The 16,308-nt window shown below is 47.3% G+C and overlaps 1 long non-coding RNA gene across 1 annotated transcript in view; it reads right to left on the bottom strand.

Moving 5' to 3' along the window:
* Positions 1-16,308, bottom strand: part of LOC125618848 — a 222,777-nt gene that overhangs the window by 142,365 nt on the left and 64,104 nt on the right. The gene's annotated exons all lie outside the window — the stretch shown is intronic.

Raw genomic sequence — 16,308 nt, 5'->3', positions numbered from 1 at the left:
TCCCAAATACTCAATAGAATTTCCTGTTTGAACCTTTTCAGGTGCAATATGTAGCCCATATTGAGCTAACAGCTTTACTAATTCTTTATAGGCCTCATTAACTGTCTGCTCTAACTTAGCTGCCAATAACACATCATCCATATAATGAATGATCTTGATGGAGGAATACTTATGTCTGAGAGGTGCGAGTGCCTTCCCCACATACATCTGGCACATCGTGGGACTATTAGCCATTCCCTGCGGCAACACTACCCACTCAAACCTTAGATCTGGTTCCTCGTGGTTACACGAGGGAAGGGTGAAGGCAAAACGCTGTGAGTCTTTAGGATGCAAAGGAATAGAAAAGAAACAGTCTTTAATGTCAATAGCAATAATATGCCAGCCCTGAGGAACAGAGGATAGCAAAGGCAGCCCTCTTTGAATGGGCCCCATAAGTTGCATTTGAGCATTAACTGCTCGTAAATCATGCAGTAGGCGCCACTTTCCTGATTTTTTCTTAATAACAAATATGGGAGTATTCCATGGAGAAGTAGAAGGTTGGATGTGACCCAAGTCAAGTTGTTCTTTGACTAGATCATGGGCTGCTGCCAATTTAACCGAGGGAAGAGGCCACTGAGGCACCCAAACAGGCTCCTCGGTGAGCCATGTTATGGGTATTTGAGCCACAGTGGCCCCTAGGAAAAACCCAGACCAAATCTGTTAAGCTTTTGATGACCTTGCACAGGATGTCTACGCCCCTGTAGGTGTTTACCTAGTCCTAGACCTGGCCTATACCCCATATTTTGCATAATCTGTTGAGACACTGGGGAATAGTCATTACTAAGAGTGAACCCCATGTCTGTCATCAGATCACGGCCCCATAAAGAGATAGGTAAATCAAGTACATAAGGCTGAAAGGTGCCATTGTGTCCTTCTGGGTCCTTCCAAGATAGATGTCTACAGCTGATTTGAGGGGCTTGGGCATATCCAAGTCCTCTCAGGGATTGATCAGAAGTCTGCATTGGCCATCCCTTAGACCAGTCCTTAAGGGCTATGATACTACGGTCTGCTCCTGTATCCAGCAATCCCACAATAGATTTACCTTCTATGCTTAATTCCAAAGTGGGGCGATTGCTCATATCTAGTGACAAATAGGCACAATCCCCTCCAGTGGTACCAGCAGGGAAGTGATTATGTAAGCTAGGCAAAATTAGTAATTGAGCAATCCGATCCCCTGGGGAGATAGACACAATGCCCTTTGGAGCCTCCACCATAACCTTTACTGCCCCTACAGTATCAGGGCTAATGACTCCGGGAAAGACATGAAGACCTTGTAAGATAGAGGATGCACGTCCAATTAGCAAACCTACAGTGCCAGGTGGTAAAGGCCCTTTGAACTCAGTTTCCACCAATTGGACTCCCATCTTAGGTGTTAATACGAGTCTGGAGGTGGAACAGAGGTCCAATCCCGCGGCACCTGTAGTGGCTCTCCGCGTCTCATGGGATGGCGCAGAGATGGCCATGTCTCGGGTTCGGGTGTGACATTCTCCACTGCCCCATATATTTGTGGGCCCTGGGGTCGGGGGCCCCTTCGGCCGTTTTTTGGCCCAGCTGAAATAGGCTGTCCATGGATGTCCTTCACTGATCTACACTCTCTTGCCCAATGCTTCCCCTTTTTACATTTAGGACACAGCCCCGGTTGACGAAGGCCATTGGAAGGGCCACCGTGAGGGGGTCCAGTAAAATTGTCTTTTTTGGGACATTCACGTCTGAAATGACCGGGTTGACCACAATGGAAGCATATTCCGGCACCAGGACTGCCCCCTTTTGCAATCCGAAGGACAGCAGCTGCAAGACCTGCGTTAGTTAAAGGTCCTCCAATCTCTCTACACACTTTCATCCATGCTTCTATGCCCTTATTTTTATAAGGAGTGATTGCCGCTTTACATTCCTTGGTGCATTGCTCAAAGACCAATTGCTTGATAAGGGGCATGGCTCTATCAGGATCCCCAAAAATCTTTCCAGCGGCATCCACCATTCTTGCTACAAAATCTGAAAAGGGTTCTGTAGGGCCTTGTAGAATCTTGGTCAAATTACCAGACACCTCTCCTCTATTTGGAAGCGACTTCCATGCCCGAATGCAAATGTTGTTAATTTGATCATATACCTCAAGAGGAAATCCTGTCTGTTGATTTGCAAATCTACCCTGCCCCAAAAGCATATCCTTGTCCCAATGGGGGTGTCCCGCCGCATGGTTTTGGGCGGCCTGCTCTATTGCGCCCTCTAGCATAAATGCTCTCCAGTCCAAATATTTACCCGGGGAAACACAAGCCCGAACAAGGCTAGCCCAATCAGAGGGAGTCATGCAGTATCTAGACAGACTCTCCACCTGAGTTAGTGTGAAGGCGGCATCCACCCCATAAGTGCGCACAGACTCCGCCAGGGTCTTCACAATTTTAAAATCTAAGGGTTCATGGAATCTTCCCCTATTGTCATCCTGAAAAACTGGATAAGCAAGACCCATCTCAGCGTTAACAGCCCTCCATGTTTGGGCATGGAAAGCTCTCCCCGAAACACCTCCACCATACGGCGGTGGATCCGGGGGATCGCTTTTCTTGAGCCCCTGTTTATTTCTGTTCCCTTCTCCTATAGCTAAACTCTCTAGCTGACGAGACAGCCTCCCGAGCTCTTCCTCCTCATCCTCCTCTTCCTCTGACCCACTTTCACATGGGGGTGTGCGCAGCATACTGAGATCTGGATACAATCGTCTCCTCCCCTGTTTCACGCTCCGCACACTCCCATCCTTCTGAGATACCTCACTTCCTGCCGTCTCCGATTTCTCCTCATGTAATTGCTCTAGAACTTCTTGTCCTTTTGTAAGTGCCTCCTGACATCTGCCATCTGTAAGGCAACTACGGACCATTTTCCAAAGGGGTATCACCCCACCCTCTAATATGCCCTGCTCAGAAGCAAAGTCAAGATCTTTGCCTAATTTATCCCAACTAGGTACAGTAAGGCTGCCCGAAAATGCAAACCACGGTGCAGCGATATCTACCTTCTGTAAAAATCTCTGTAAAGTACTATGTTTCACTTCCAGACCCTTAGAACGTAACAGGCCATCTAGGGCCAGAAGAAGCGGACTGGAAGGTGCGGCACCCATGACACAACAACAAAAGAAGCACAAAAAACAAAAGCAAAATGACACAACAAGAGAAACACAGAAAACAAAAGCGAAAGTAAAAACGAAAGTACACAATGCAGCTGCTGCCCCGCTTTGGTCGCGGATCCCACTTACCTGGGACTAACCGGTGCACCACCCCTGACTGCTGAAAGTTCTGGTTCCTGGGTTTCGGCACCACTTGTCAGGACCCCTTGCCCGCAAGGAAGATGCAACTCAGGAATCTTCTTTCAGCAGTTTATTCAGGCCCTTGATATTTCTTCTTCTACCCCTCGGATGCCCCTCCCAGCCTTAATAAAGCATCTCAAGCCCCAATGCAAAGCTGCCACGTGGAGCTTTCTCATAGGGTGGTGAAAAATCATGTGCCAACTCTCCCAAATAAGGAGTTGTTTGTCACAGACCACAGCGGAGCCAGCGCCATCTTGTAATGGCGACCATAGTCTGCAGAAACGGCAGAAGCGGCTCACCACATGTCCTCACCTCAGCCTGACAAGACTGAAATGGAGCAGTCAGTGGGCAGCTCTTCTTGCTGAAGTTCAGGGTCCAGTGGCTTAGGCAGAGTCATCTTTCCATAGTTGTACAGTGAGATCCCAATTTCCCTGTGGCCATCAGCACAGAGCTCCTGGATACTGCCCTAATTGGCATCTCCAAGAGCAGCATTAGAGCATCTCCACATTTCCAGTCTTCATGGGCTGGGATCCTCCTTCTTCTACCTCCATGTGCAGATGGACAGGCTTCAATGATGAAGACAGATCTAGTGTGTACTCTCTCTATCTCTTAAATTCAACTTGTTTGATTATGTATCAAAATCTTTCATAAGAAATTTTATTGAAATTCCTGTTTGAGTACTTGGGGAGTGGGATGGTACAAGGCTGAAGTTTGGGGCCAACAAGTTGGAATCCTGTCCACATACTGCCATTTTTTTTTACTTACCATAATAACTGGATCCCTGTTGGATATTCAGAAGCTGGTGCTGTTTGGAGGAATCAGTTTTAATGTGATCAGGTGATTCCAGGTAAGCAGAGGTTAAAGAGGTAACCTGCAGTTTCCACAGGAATGAAAATGGCTTCCCCCATCTTCCTGTGTGTCAGCTGCACCAGGCACTAAGTACTCAGGAACACATGGCCTGCTTCTTTCCTGGACCCACGGGTGCTCACTGCCCTCAGCTGAGGCCTCAGGCTCCCTGGCAGAGCTCCATGGACTCCCAGCCTCAGGCCCTGTGTGTCTCCACACACTGAATGTGTGGCTTCCTTCCCCAGGACCAGCCCATCCCTCTCCCAGCCCTGAGCAAGGCTGGTGTGCAGCCTGGGAATGGGGGGACAGGTCATTGAGTGGCCTCCCAGACTGCCCAACCAGGCATCAGTCTTGGTCACTTCACCTATGGATTCCACCTCAGACCTGCAGACACATACACCTTGGTGCTTTCTCATTTCCCACTGGATCTGTCCTGCTGTCACATGCTCATGTCTTCCTGGAACCCAGACCTCTGCCCTTCCTGGGAGCTGGCTGTAACCTCCTCTGGCCCCCAGATTTGTTCCAATTGGAAGAGGCATGGCCAGTCCCTTGCAACACCCAGCCTTCCAGAGATGATTAGAAACTTGATTCTGCATGTCAAGGATTGTGTGTGACATTGGATTAGGTCCTTCACTTTCCCCACACCTCAGTTTCTCATCTGCACTGAGAAAGTAATGACATCTCTCTTATAAAATTGCCTGAGGAAAAACTCATGTAGCATATGCGAATGGGGTAGCTTAGTTCCTGGGGACATACTACAGTTATTAGTAATCACTGATTTTTGCTGTTAGATCCTTTTTCATGGGAAGCAAATAAATATGTGATTGATGGTTGATGTTTTTTCATAATATTGTCCTTCATACAGTAACCAGCATCATCTTAAAATAACAAAGCAGCTGAGCTTGGTCGTGCACCTTGATCCCCACTGACTCAGGGTCCTGAGGCCCCAGGATTGCAAGTGAGAGGCCAACTGTGCAACTTGGCCAGATCCTTATCAAGGTCAAAATAAATAACAAAATCCCAAACACGTCACCTATCTAACATAACCTCTCTTTGGGTTTCTCAGTGAGCTTAGGAGCTTTCTGTCCTCCTAGGCCAACATCTATGGTTCCCACTCTTGACCTCTGGGTTTGGAACCTCATGGAGCACTCTGTCAACTCCTGGTGCCTGGATTTGAGTCCCAGAGTCAGAAGAGCCTGGTCTATGAGGTTATTACTATTATTATTTTTGAAGTTCTGGGGATCACACCCTGAGTTTCCCACATGCTAAATAGGACAGTACACCAAACAGCCTGAGAACTGGGAAGTTGGTAGGCACTGCAGGTGGCTGCAGTGATCAGTGTGCCCCCTGCTGCTGCCTGGTGGTATTCCTCAGCAGGCCCCTGTCACTGGAGCCTTCTGCCTCCATCTCCTCTCTGACTATGCCCTTTGCTGAGTCCTTTCTCCTTTAAGGACCTCAGCCTCCTCTTGCAGAACACAGTGCTACTGACCTTTCTCCCTGTTCCCTGTGGCTCTGGTGCTATTCAGAGCCCTGCAGCTCTCTCCTGAGGAGTCTGGTTGGAGGGCTTGAACCATCAAGGGAGAGCCAGATTCTGGTCCTGATGCTGGTGCTGCCATTAAGGGGAGGTTTCTTTAAGTCTCTTCTCATGTTAGGGTGGGCAAAGCTGGCGCTCACTAGGTGGTGTGAGCCTGGGCACAGTGAAGCCACTAGACCTCATGGAGCATCTCTCTGGAGTGGCCTCTTACTTGGAAGTGTCATAGAAGAAGTGTTATGTGTAAGTTCACACACAGGTACAGGATAACAGGCATAGATTTTTCTTTATTTGACAAAGTTTACAAGCTAAGCTTTAAACTGATGCAATAGGCAAAAATGGGAGAGGAAGGTATTTATTTACTTTACATTGTTGTTATATGGAAAAAGAGGAAGCCCTGTCTTAGGCATCTAATGAAATAAATTCAGAGTATTTAGAGTAGTTTATGTTGGACACCTTTTACCCTGCTGTTTTTCTGGAATCCAGACTGGAGAAGGAGCATGGACCCAAGATTTGCCCTTGACACCTGGTTTTGGCATCAGCTGTGCCTGAACTCAGTGAGTGACCTAGATAGACTTATCTGCTCTGGGCTCTTCCTGGGTTCCCAGGAGTGACAGCTGGTTTCTGAGATTCTCTCTGAGTGTGAGTCTGTGTCATGAGGTGGACAGGTGGCTGACCTGTCTTCATGGAGCTGCAGAACAACAGTGTGGAGAGCAGAGGGCACAGGACTCTGTGGACATAGAGCTGGCTCACCTCTAGGTTCTTCTTATTTAATTCTATGCTGGAATGTTTCACTTCTTGACCACCAGAGGGCGACATGAACCTGCAAATGAGCACACCATAGCCTCAGCCCTGGAAATGCTGATCTATTTTACAAGTATGAATTTTATTTTTTATTTTAACTCATAAGACAGCAGCATTAAAGAAAATGAGAAGGACACCATGGCCTCTCACTGCTGTCACGCAGGTTTTCTGTTGTGCCTTCATATCACTCAGGGAATGTTGATGTTCCCAATTCCCACATGTCACACCTGGCACCATGGAATCTTGCTCAGGATGTGTACTCCTGGGCCAGGCAGGGGCTGCCCCACAAAATCCATGAAGGCACCCAGGCTGAGGAGGCTCCGTCCTCTTGTATTTGCAGCATGTGGAGGCCTCTAGGTGCAGCTGTGGGAGAGGAGGCCTGGAAAGGGAGTGGCTTTTTGAAGGTTATTTTTAGTTGTTAGAGAAAACAGGTTTCTTCAAAAATTACTCTTCAACAAGACAAACTTTGAAAGAAAAAACAAAAGAACAACTCTTTATTTCTCCAGAAATAACTCATATCCACGATCACCCTTAGACTCCAAGAACAGGTCAGGAACTGTTCAATTCTAGAATCCCTGCCCTCCTGTGTATAGGTTAGTATTATGCATGGTACATCAGTGTGCATGTCCGCACTGTGGCATGCTATTTATTCATGTAGTCAATAGAAGATAAAGTTCTACCAATACTTTTTGCAACTTCTTATTGTTTCTGTGCATGCACTGCATGCATATTTCCCCAACCCAGCAGCTAAGCTATGAGCATTTTACTCTCCCAGCTCTTCCTGGGAATGAGGAATCCCACAGTGGCTTCCCTGTGTGGGCCTGGCTCAAGGCTTGTTTTGAGAATGTTGTAGGGATGTTAGTCAGTGCGGGAGCAGATGCCTTGTGGGCTCTAGCCCTGGTTTCCATCCCCCGAGCTTGGTGTGTGTGCTCCAGAGTGTTTATGTCACTGCATCCTGGGACTGAGGAGATATTAGTCTCAGCTGGGAGTCTGAGCTTTTGTGTCTCCACATGGTCCTGTTTCTGGGGAGGGCTGTGAGTCCACTCTGGATACAAGTTGCATGCAGGTTTTCTGTCACCTGCCCAGCACCCAAATATGTGTCTCCACATTTCCATCCCTAATGGAATCATGTCCCTCTGGTCTACCTCCTTGATTCCTCTCAGTGGGTTGTCACACCACAAAGCTCCAAAGTTGATTGAATGTCACTCTCCTGCTCACAGTGTGATCACACCTGCAAGGAAAATTTCTCCCATTATTTTAGGAGGTCATTCTCCTGCTGCAGGATTTAAGGAGGAGCAGACCACAGTCCCCCCTGTACCTCTGAGCTGAATTCCCTGGGTCTACTATTTCCTGACCATCTTGTGATTGTGAATCCCCAGGTGGCTTTAGGTCACATGGTAAGACTGCTGAGACAGACTGGAAGTATCTGTTAAGGCCTCTTGAGTCCTCCTAGGGACCAGAGTGTCATAAACCTGGAGCTGGACCTGCACTGCAGTTCTTCACTCAGAAGTTGACAACCGCAGAGCTCACTTTTGTGTCGTTGTGTGGTTGTGTGTGTGTGTTGCTCCTTCCTCTGTGTTGGCCTGGCTCTGTGGTCACCCACATCATTGTCCCTGCTGGGCTCAGGTGGATTTGCTTCCATCCTCTGTTCACTGCCCTCTATCTTGGGACTTCTCTGGGTCTCTGACTAGTGATATTTAATGGTTGTCTTTGAGCACCCGCCTCACTGTGAACTGTATCCCTGTCATTCAAGTTCCAAACAGCAGAGCAAGTGGGAAGAGCATCCTCTGGTCCACCATCTGCCATTGCCTCTCAGTAGTGTTTTGAAATTAATATTCTGGGAGTGACTTAGCTGACATGATTGTTAATATTATTAGTAATTTATTTAAAACTTATATACTAAATATTCACAGGGTGTGAAAAGATAAATTCATAGTGTAATCAGTTTGGTTATAATAAAGCTCTTATCAAATTAAGAAATCAACACTTACACATAAGCATCCAGTGATGTTCCCCTAGATGAAAAAAAAGTTGTGGTGGAAAAAATTTGACAATATTTTACACACGTGTGTAATACTTGATGTATGTCTATGTAGGAATCCCTACTTATACACATATCTACTCTTATATAAATATGCACATCACATGTACTCAGAAGTAACTGCACAGCAGCTTTTATAAATAGTACAACTAAAATTCATAGAACCATCCACAGTGGAGATTAAGCCGAGTGTCCCTCAGCCATGAGCCACATGGGAACACTGCTGCTGGTATTTAGATTTCTGATTCTCCTTCTAACACCTGGTTCATTGGTGTCTCCCCTAGTTTTCTGTGGCTGAACTACAAATTACCACCTATTGAGCAGTGTGTTCCTTCCCAGGCCTGTCCCTCAGGAGTCCAGGCTGGGTCCTCAGCTCAGCCTGTCAAGAATGAAATGGGGCAGTCAGTGGGCAGCTCTCCTTGCTGAAGTTCAGGGTCTTATTCCAGGTCCAGTGCCTATGGCTGAGTCATCTTTCCATAGTTGTAGGTGAGGTCCCAATATCCCTATGGCCATCAGCACAGAGCTCCTGGAAGCTGCTATAATTACTTACAGTCTGGCTCCTGCACATCCAAGACCAGCATTAGAGAATCTCCCCATATCCAGTCTTCCCTGGCATGAGATTTCCCTCCCTCTGACTCTACCCAGATATCAAGGACTTCCATGATAGGGGGTGCAGTCAGGTACTCTCTCCCTCTCTAAAAGGCCCCTATTTCATTACAGCTGCAAAGTCCTTCACAGAAGAAACTGAATTACTCCTTGAATATCTGCAATGTGTTGATACCAGGGACAGGGCTTTTGGGCCATCAATGCAAAATTTTGTCCAATACTACCTTTGTTTATCACTAACAAGTACTGATGGATCACTGATGGCATTTGGAAGTGAATATTGTTTGGAGATTTCAGTTCTGTTTCCCCATTTCTTAATTTTTTATATTAATCAATTACTTGATAATTGTTGTGTCTAGTGGTAACTCATTAGTTATACACCTATTTATAATCTTGTAGGCATTGATGCCTCACACTTCTTAAGAAAGTATTTCAAAGCTGGGTTGCAGGTGAACATAAATGGAGGAGCATAGGGAGAGAATCAGGCTGAGCCTGTGCCAAGCATGGAGCCCCCTTAACAGACCAGACAGGAGCTGAGTGTTGGACGCCAGGCTGAGGTTCTCCCTGGACATGTGCTGTGGGCAGGCGGGGGGAGGTGCTGGGTCAGAAAGAAGGAGAAATCTCCCCCATTCCCTTGGGACTTTCCCCAGGATGTTGCCTGCTTGTGTTTTCTGGGCCTGTGGTTTGCACCTGGAGGGAGCAGTGAGGGGTGCATTTTGGAGATGGAGGTGAACAACCTGCTGTGGTTAGGTCAAGGGATATGACAGAAGGAGTCTCAAGATGACTCTTGCTTTGAGAAGCCAGAAGGGTGAAGTTGCTATTTGTCCTGACAGAGGAGACAGTGGGGACAGTGACATTGGGAGCAAGATGGGACATGTGGCTCTGGACATTGGGGCTGGCCATGTGCATTAGACTGGCAGTGTGTTGCCAAGTAGCCCACAGAGTGTTTGAGGCTGGAGTTCAGGGGTGAGGTCTGCCCTGGGGACTGAGCTCTGATGACCACTGCAGTGAGGGCTGCACAGAGCAGAGGCCCAGGGCCTGAGTTCAGGGACAGGTGGAGAGGGAGGACCAGGAAGGTGATTGGGAAGGGGCAGTGGGAGGGGGAGCAGCAGGAGAGAGTGATGTCCTGAGGCTCAGGAAGAAAGTGCCTGGAGGAGGAGGGTGTTCTGAGGTGCTAAGTGACATTGGTGGGTCTAGTAGGATGAGGATTGGTGTGGTCACTGGACTGGACAGTGTGGATGTCTCAGGTGATATTGAGCAGAAGTTTCAGTGGCACCGTGGGGTAGCACCTTGAATGGGGAAGCCTGAAACAGAACTGAGTACAAATATTGAGCATGGTGACCAAGGACAGCTGTTTCCAGGATCTTTATGGTGAAACTCAGAGACAGGTCATAGTTTAGGGCAATGTCCATTGAAGCGTTTTTCCCATTCATAGAGCTCATAGCACAGAGTCTTGACTCCTCTGTGTGAGGGTCCATCATTCCTACTGGGTCTGGTTCTGGTTCTGATGATGCTCAGTCTCCTCACAGGGCTCCATGGGATTTCAGTACCTCACACTGTTTTCCAGACAGCAGAACATGACCCACTGAGTCAGAGGGGCTGCTGGGACCAGGCCTTTGATTCTTTCTTGGTAAAGAGAGGAAATGCTCCCTGGTTCTGTGACTTGGTCTCTGTCCTCTTCTGTGGTGCTTTCATTGAGCTCAGGGCTCCCTTGTCTGGACAGTGGTGCTCCTCTGAGCTCCTCCCCAGCCCTGGGCTTATTACTGAGTGTTCAACTTAGGCTCTGAGCTTCAGGAAGGCTGTCAGCTTCCTCCCTTGTTCAGGGGTCTGGCTGGGGAGGCTGAAGTTGGTGCCTCTCTTCTCCCACATGCAGGGCTAGCAGTGGGCAGAGTGGGCTGTTTTCCTTGCTGCAGGTTAGCAGGCTCTGATACACCACTCAGGCTGGGCTTGGTTAACCAACTTCCCCTGAGGGCAGACCTTTTGGAATGCTCTGACCTATGTCAGAATTGTGCTTTTCTTTTCCCCTGCTAAATTATGGCACTCTTTTTGTGAGATTCTTCTGAGCTCCTGGAGGTAGAACTTATAGGAACTTCCTCATGATGGGGTGACCCAGGGTTTGTAACTATTCTATTTTCCAGGCTAAGTCTCTGGCCACTTGTCAATTACAGTTCAGGTTTCCTGCCCATATCCCTTTTTCTTAGTGGCTCCTTCCTGCACCTGTTTGTCCTGTTGAGTGTGATCCTCTGCATCTGCCCTCTTTCTCCCCAGTCTTGGGTAGTTGCTGGCCCCTGGTCTCACTTCCCTGGTGGGCTTCAGAGGAGGTGTCGAGTTGCCAGTTGGCTAGGCCTTTGTTGGAGGTGGCTCCTATCTGTTGGCTGGAATGCTCTGCTCTCTCCTGCCAGCAACTTGAAGTCCAGCTGGGTCCATTAGGGTCAGTACTGGAAGAGATTCCTGGTGCCCTGACCCTTCTGCTGTCATGGGGTGTCCCAGTTTGTCTCCTGTTTGTGGTCTAGGCCAGTGTTTTAGCTCATCCTTGCATGATGTGTGTTGTGGTCTTGCCTCTTTCAATCAGCCTACACTCTTAACCCTGTGTGTGTGTTTATAACGGCATGCAGTTTTGATTTCAATCCTTTTTATTTTTCTAAAATTTTACTTAAAATATTATAAAATTACTTGGAAAGCTGGGGCCAAATCTGGCTCCGTTCATTGATTGCATCTATTTGCTCTTTTGTATTAAGACCCATTTTGTTGCTTTCTTGATTTTTTTTGCATTATTCAGTATCTAAATTATTGTTTTTCCTCATGTGAACTAGTTATTTATATATGCATTTATAATCTTGTAGGGATTGTTCACTCACATTTCTTTTAAAAACATTTCAAACTTATGTGGCAAGGGTAGATCAATGGAAGAGCACACCAAATAGACTCCAGATGACCCAGGCAGTTGCATGGAGCCTCCTTAACAGATGGGACAGGAGCTGACCCCTCAACACCAGCCTGGGATTCTCCCTGGACATGTGCTGTGCTGAGGGAGGGGAAAGTTCAGAAAGCAAAGATTACCTCCCTGGTTTCCCTGGGACTCTCCCAGAATGCTGCCTGCTTGTGGTTGCTGTGGGCCAGTGATTTGCCCCTGGACTCCCACTGTATCTCCTGCTGACATTTCCAGTCCAGCTCTGCCTTTGTGTCAACATCAATTTCACCTTGACCATAAAGTCTCCAGTCTCCAGGACACTCTCTCTCAAGTCATGCCCAGGCATTTTAAGAGGGCAGAATCCCCTTTTGGAAGATCACCTATGCCCTCCCAGCCTGCCTGGGATCATGTGAGGTGAGCTGAGGGGCATCTACTAGGACCTTTAGGAATCATAAAAGCAGTAGAGACCCATAGTGTGTATGATGTTGACTTCCCCTGCACCTGCAGGGACCCAGGGCACAGATTTGACCAACTAGCTGACTTAGAAATGTATTATTCAACTTTTATCCTTCCAGAGATAAAGGTAGGCAGTTGAGGGGTTACATGTAGGGTTACTGGAGGCTGTATGATTCCTGTGTCCTGCTGGATCCTGGAATACTAAGAGAAATGCAAAATTGAGGGCAAGTTTAGCAAAATATTTCCAAGTCATTAATCATCATAGGATATATCACTTTTGCAGGTTTGTGATTAGGTTTGAACCCCAATTTCACAAAGAATAGCATTTGCAAGCACAAGGGAGACCTTGAAAAGTTCCTTACACGATCATTCTTCCTTTCCAGAGTCCTGCCCAGGCCCCACGTCCTGCTCCTTCTGCAGTGTCCACTCTCATCCTGTCTGCTCATTCAGAACGGGCCTGGACACCTCTGTGTTGTCCTCCACATGCCACCCAGGCTGATGCAGCTGACAAGGCCATACATGGGTGTGGCCTGAGCTGTGACCCAGGCAGTCATGGTCCATAAACATCAGCTGCACCTGTTCCCTGAGTTTCCAGCACCTTCCTCTCACAGGCCAGAGAATCTGCTGAGCTACTGCCCAGACCAGCAGTTTATTTGGCAGCTGGGCTGCCCAGGCAAGGAGGAGTTTGTTCTGGCCTGTACCACTGTGGGAGGAGCTTGTGTAAGTTGTGCACAGTAATACATCCCAGCATCCTCAGCAGCCTCTACCCTGCTGATTCTCAGTGTGAAATCTGTCCCTGACCCACTGCCACTGAGACCCCAATGAACCATTTGGAAACCTTATATATTAGGCCACGTGGAGCCTGGCCTGGCTTGTGCACAATCCAACTCAAATAGGTGTTTCCACCACTATGTACAAGGCTCTGAATGGACCTGCAGGAGATGGAGGCTGTCTGTCCCAGGGTGATGGGCTCAGAGAGAGGAGTCTGGGTCATCCCAATATCCCCACTGGTTCCTGAAAAAAGAGAAAAGCATGATTATTGGCAAGTATTATGAGACATTTGTATTTCTTTGTATACATAGAAGTAATATTTGTGATTCTGATTTATGTGGACTAAATATCAGATTTTAAGAAAGGAATCAAGTTTTCTAAGCCATAAGTGACTCTGGAGAATTCACCTATAGCATCCCCCTATTTTTATGTGACAATCTTCATCACAGGCAGGTCCTTGCTCATTTTGGAATGTTCCTCTCTCACACAGACCTAACCAGTGAAAGCACATACTAGAGGCCAAGACTTGTACCTCTCTCATGAGGACAGAGAACCCATGGGCAGAATGGGGGCCCCAGGGCTCATCTCCCTCCCACTTCCCCTTCCCCATCCCCTCTGTCCTGATCAGGGATCCAGAGCAGTAGCAGCCCCAGGAGCTGAGCATGGAGCCTCATTTTGAGAAGCTGAGATGAGGAGTCCTTTTGAGTCAAGTGGCAGGTGAGAGCTGAGCTTTTATGTCAGCCTTGCAGGAAGACCCTCCCCAGGGAGCAGCATGGTGGGTGCTGGGTGAGGATAGTGAGGGAGGGGGCTCCCTGTGAGCCCAGGGACATCAGATGTCTTCTATAGTTGGAGCCAATACAATTGGGAAACAGCCCAGGCTCTCTGTGGCCTGGGCAGAAGGCCCTGTCATGGAAACCTGGCCCTGTGGGGGTCATGATGTCCAGGGCTGCCAACCTAGGACTGTACTGACCCTAAGCTAGGGAGTTTGTCTCCAGGTCAGCTTCTAGGTGAGGAATGCCATTGGCTGGCTCCCTCCAAGCTAAGGAGAGAAGGTGACAAGTGCCACATGACAAGGTCCATCAATGGATTTTCTTCCAGCCACTGCAGGCAGTTGAGCCACTGCAGAGCTTCTGTGTCTGCTGTTACCTGGAGAAACAGGGGAGTGTCAGGGACAGTGTTGTTGGTGTGTACAGAGAAGTTGGTGTGTGGGTCATGACCAGCCAAGGCCCCTGTCATGGTTTCTCTAGTACCAATAGACCCCTGGTGCTGTCCTCCTGTCCCTAGTGACAGCTTCCCTGAGAACATTGTGAGGAGAGGTGGGTTTGCATGGTGGCACTTCTGGATTTTGGAGGTGTGGTTCTCTGTGTTTCTTATCTTAATGAGCAGAAGTAAGTAAAATGAATGAAAATGGTTGGAGTTCCTTTGAGAGTAAGAAAGAAAAAGTTTTGTGTTTGACAGGGTCCAGAGGGCTGAACACCTTGGTAGGAAGTGTGTAGGTCAGGGAAGATTTGCTCATCTTTCAAATTCTATCCTTGGGAATATGTGAATGTCCTCCTGCCTTTAACTGTGCAGCACTTATATTGCAGAAGCAGATGGACTATGAATTTTCTCTCTCTCTCTCTCTCTCTCTCTCTCTTTTACCCAGTACCTTGTGCATGTGAGGCAAGTTCTCTATCAACTGAGCTAAGTCACCAGCCCCCATGTAAAATGTGAATCTGATTGATTATAAGCATTGATTTTAAAGTTTATAAAGAAAAAGTTATGTCACCATATTATTTCTATTGGGTAAAAGTGATTGACCACATTGAATAAATGAAAATATTAAAATTTACTTGGTTGTTAATAACACTTCTGGTTTAATCCTAAAATTTCACAAAATGTTAAACAGTTTGCTTTGGATATGAAATGTCTTCAGATGTCAATAATATTTGGTTTATTAATATGTTTTATGTTTTTAGTTCCATGTCCTGGCCCACAATCATGTCATTTTATAATTTGTTTTTTCAATGTGCTTAAACAGCTCCAAATCTGACATCTGGGAGGACTCTTCTCTCCATCATGTTTATTGTTTTCATTCCTACTCAAGTTGTCCTTCTGATTTTGGGTGCAGAACCTCTGACTCTGTGATCTTGGGCCTTACAAGACCATGTGTGAGAATTCAAGAGGACTTGGAGTGGCCGTGCGTCCTCAGAGGCTCCACATGTCCGCTCAGCAGTGAGGCTGTAACTGAGGCAGGCTCGTGAACCTTCCCCTCTCCAACATGCACCTTGGAATAGCAGCTTTGGCAGGGTGGGGGCAGCCCCATTTCCCAGAGGATCCTGCTTCTCCCTCCCCTCCATGCTTACTCAGAGCCTGCTGTAGTCCTGGCAGTCCTGGGAGGATGGTGTCCAGGGTCCTGGTCACACTGACCCTAGCTGAGAGCCCAAGCCCTGGCTTGAATGGGGCCCTGCAGGGCTCCCAGGAGTGGGTTCTAGGCTGCCTTCTGGCTGTTGCTGCAGAGCCAGGTCCTGAGATCTGGTGTGGGCAGTGCTGTCAGAGCCTCAGGGCCAAAGTGGCCGCAGCTCAGGCCTGTCCTGGTCATGGGGGATGGAAAGTGGCCCCAAGGTTGTCACTTCTCTTTGTCTCCCTTTCTTTCCTTTTTTACCATTTCCTCAATCTTCTTTCCTCCCTCCCTTCGTCCCTTCATTTCCACAATTTTTTCTTTATTTTGTTGAGTTTTTCTAGCTTTTAAATTATTATACAAGAATTCTTGATTTTAGGTGTCACTTCTGAAAAACTCAACTCAAATATATTTCCTATGATTGCTGAACTTCATCTATTATCTATCTATCTATCTATCTATCTTTCTATCTATCTACCTACCTACCTACCTATCTATCTGGTATTTCAGCCTGTATATATAGCCTATCATTTCTGTGAAAGTCTATGTATTAAAATATATTTCCTCTTACTTCTGCAACTAATCTCTCTCTCTCTCTCTCTCTTTTTTTTTTTTTTTTTTTTTTTTTTTTTTTTTC

This window comes from Marmota marmota, unplaced genomic scaffold, assembly GCF_001458135.2.
Source record: "Marmota marmota marmota unplaced genomic scaffold, marMar, whole genome shotgun sequence".
Taxonomy (NCBI): domain Eukaryota; kingdom Metazoa; phylum Chordata; class Mammalia; order Rodentia; family Sciuridae; genus Marmota; species Marmota marmota.
The sequence above is the reverse complement of the archived record's forward strand: the minus strand, read 5'-3'. Positions and strand labels throughout refer to the sequence as shown.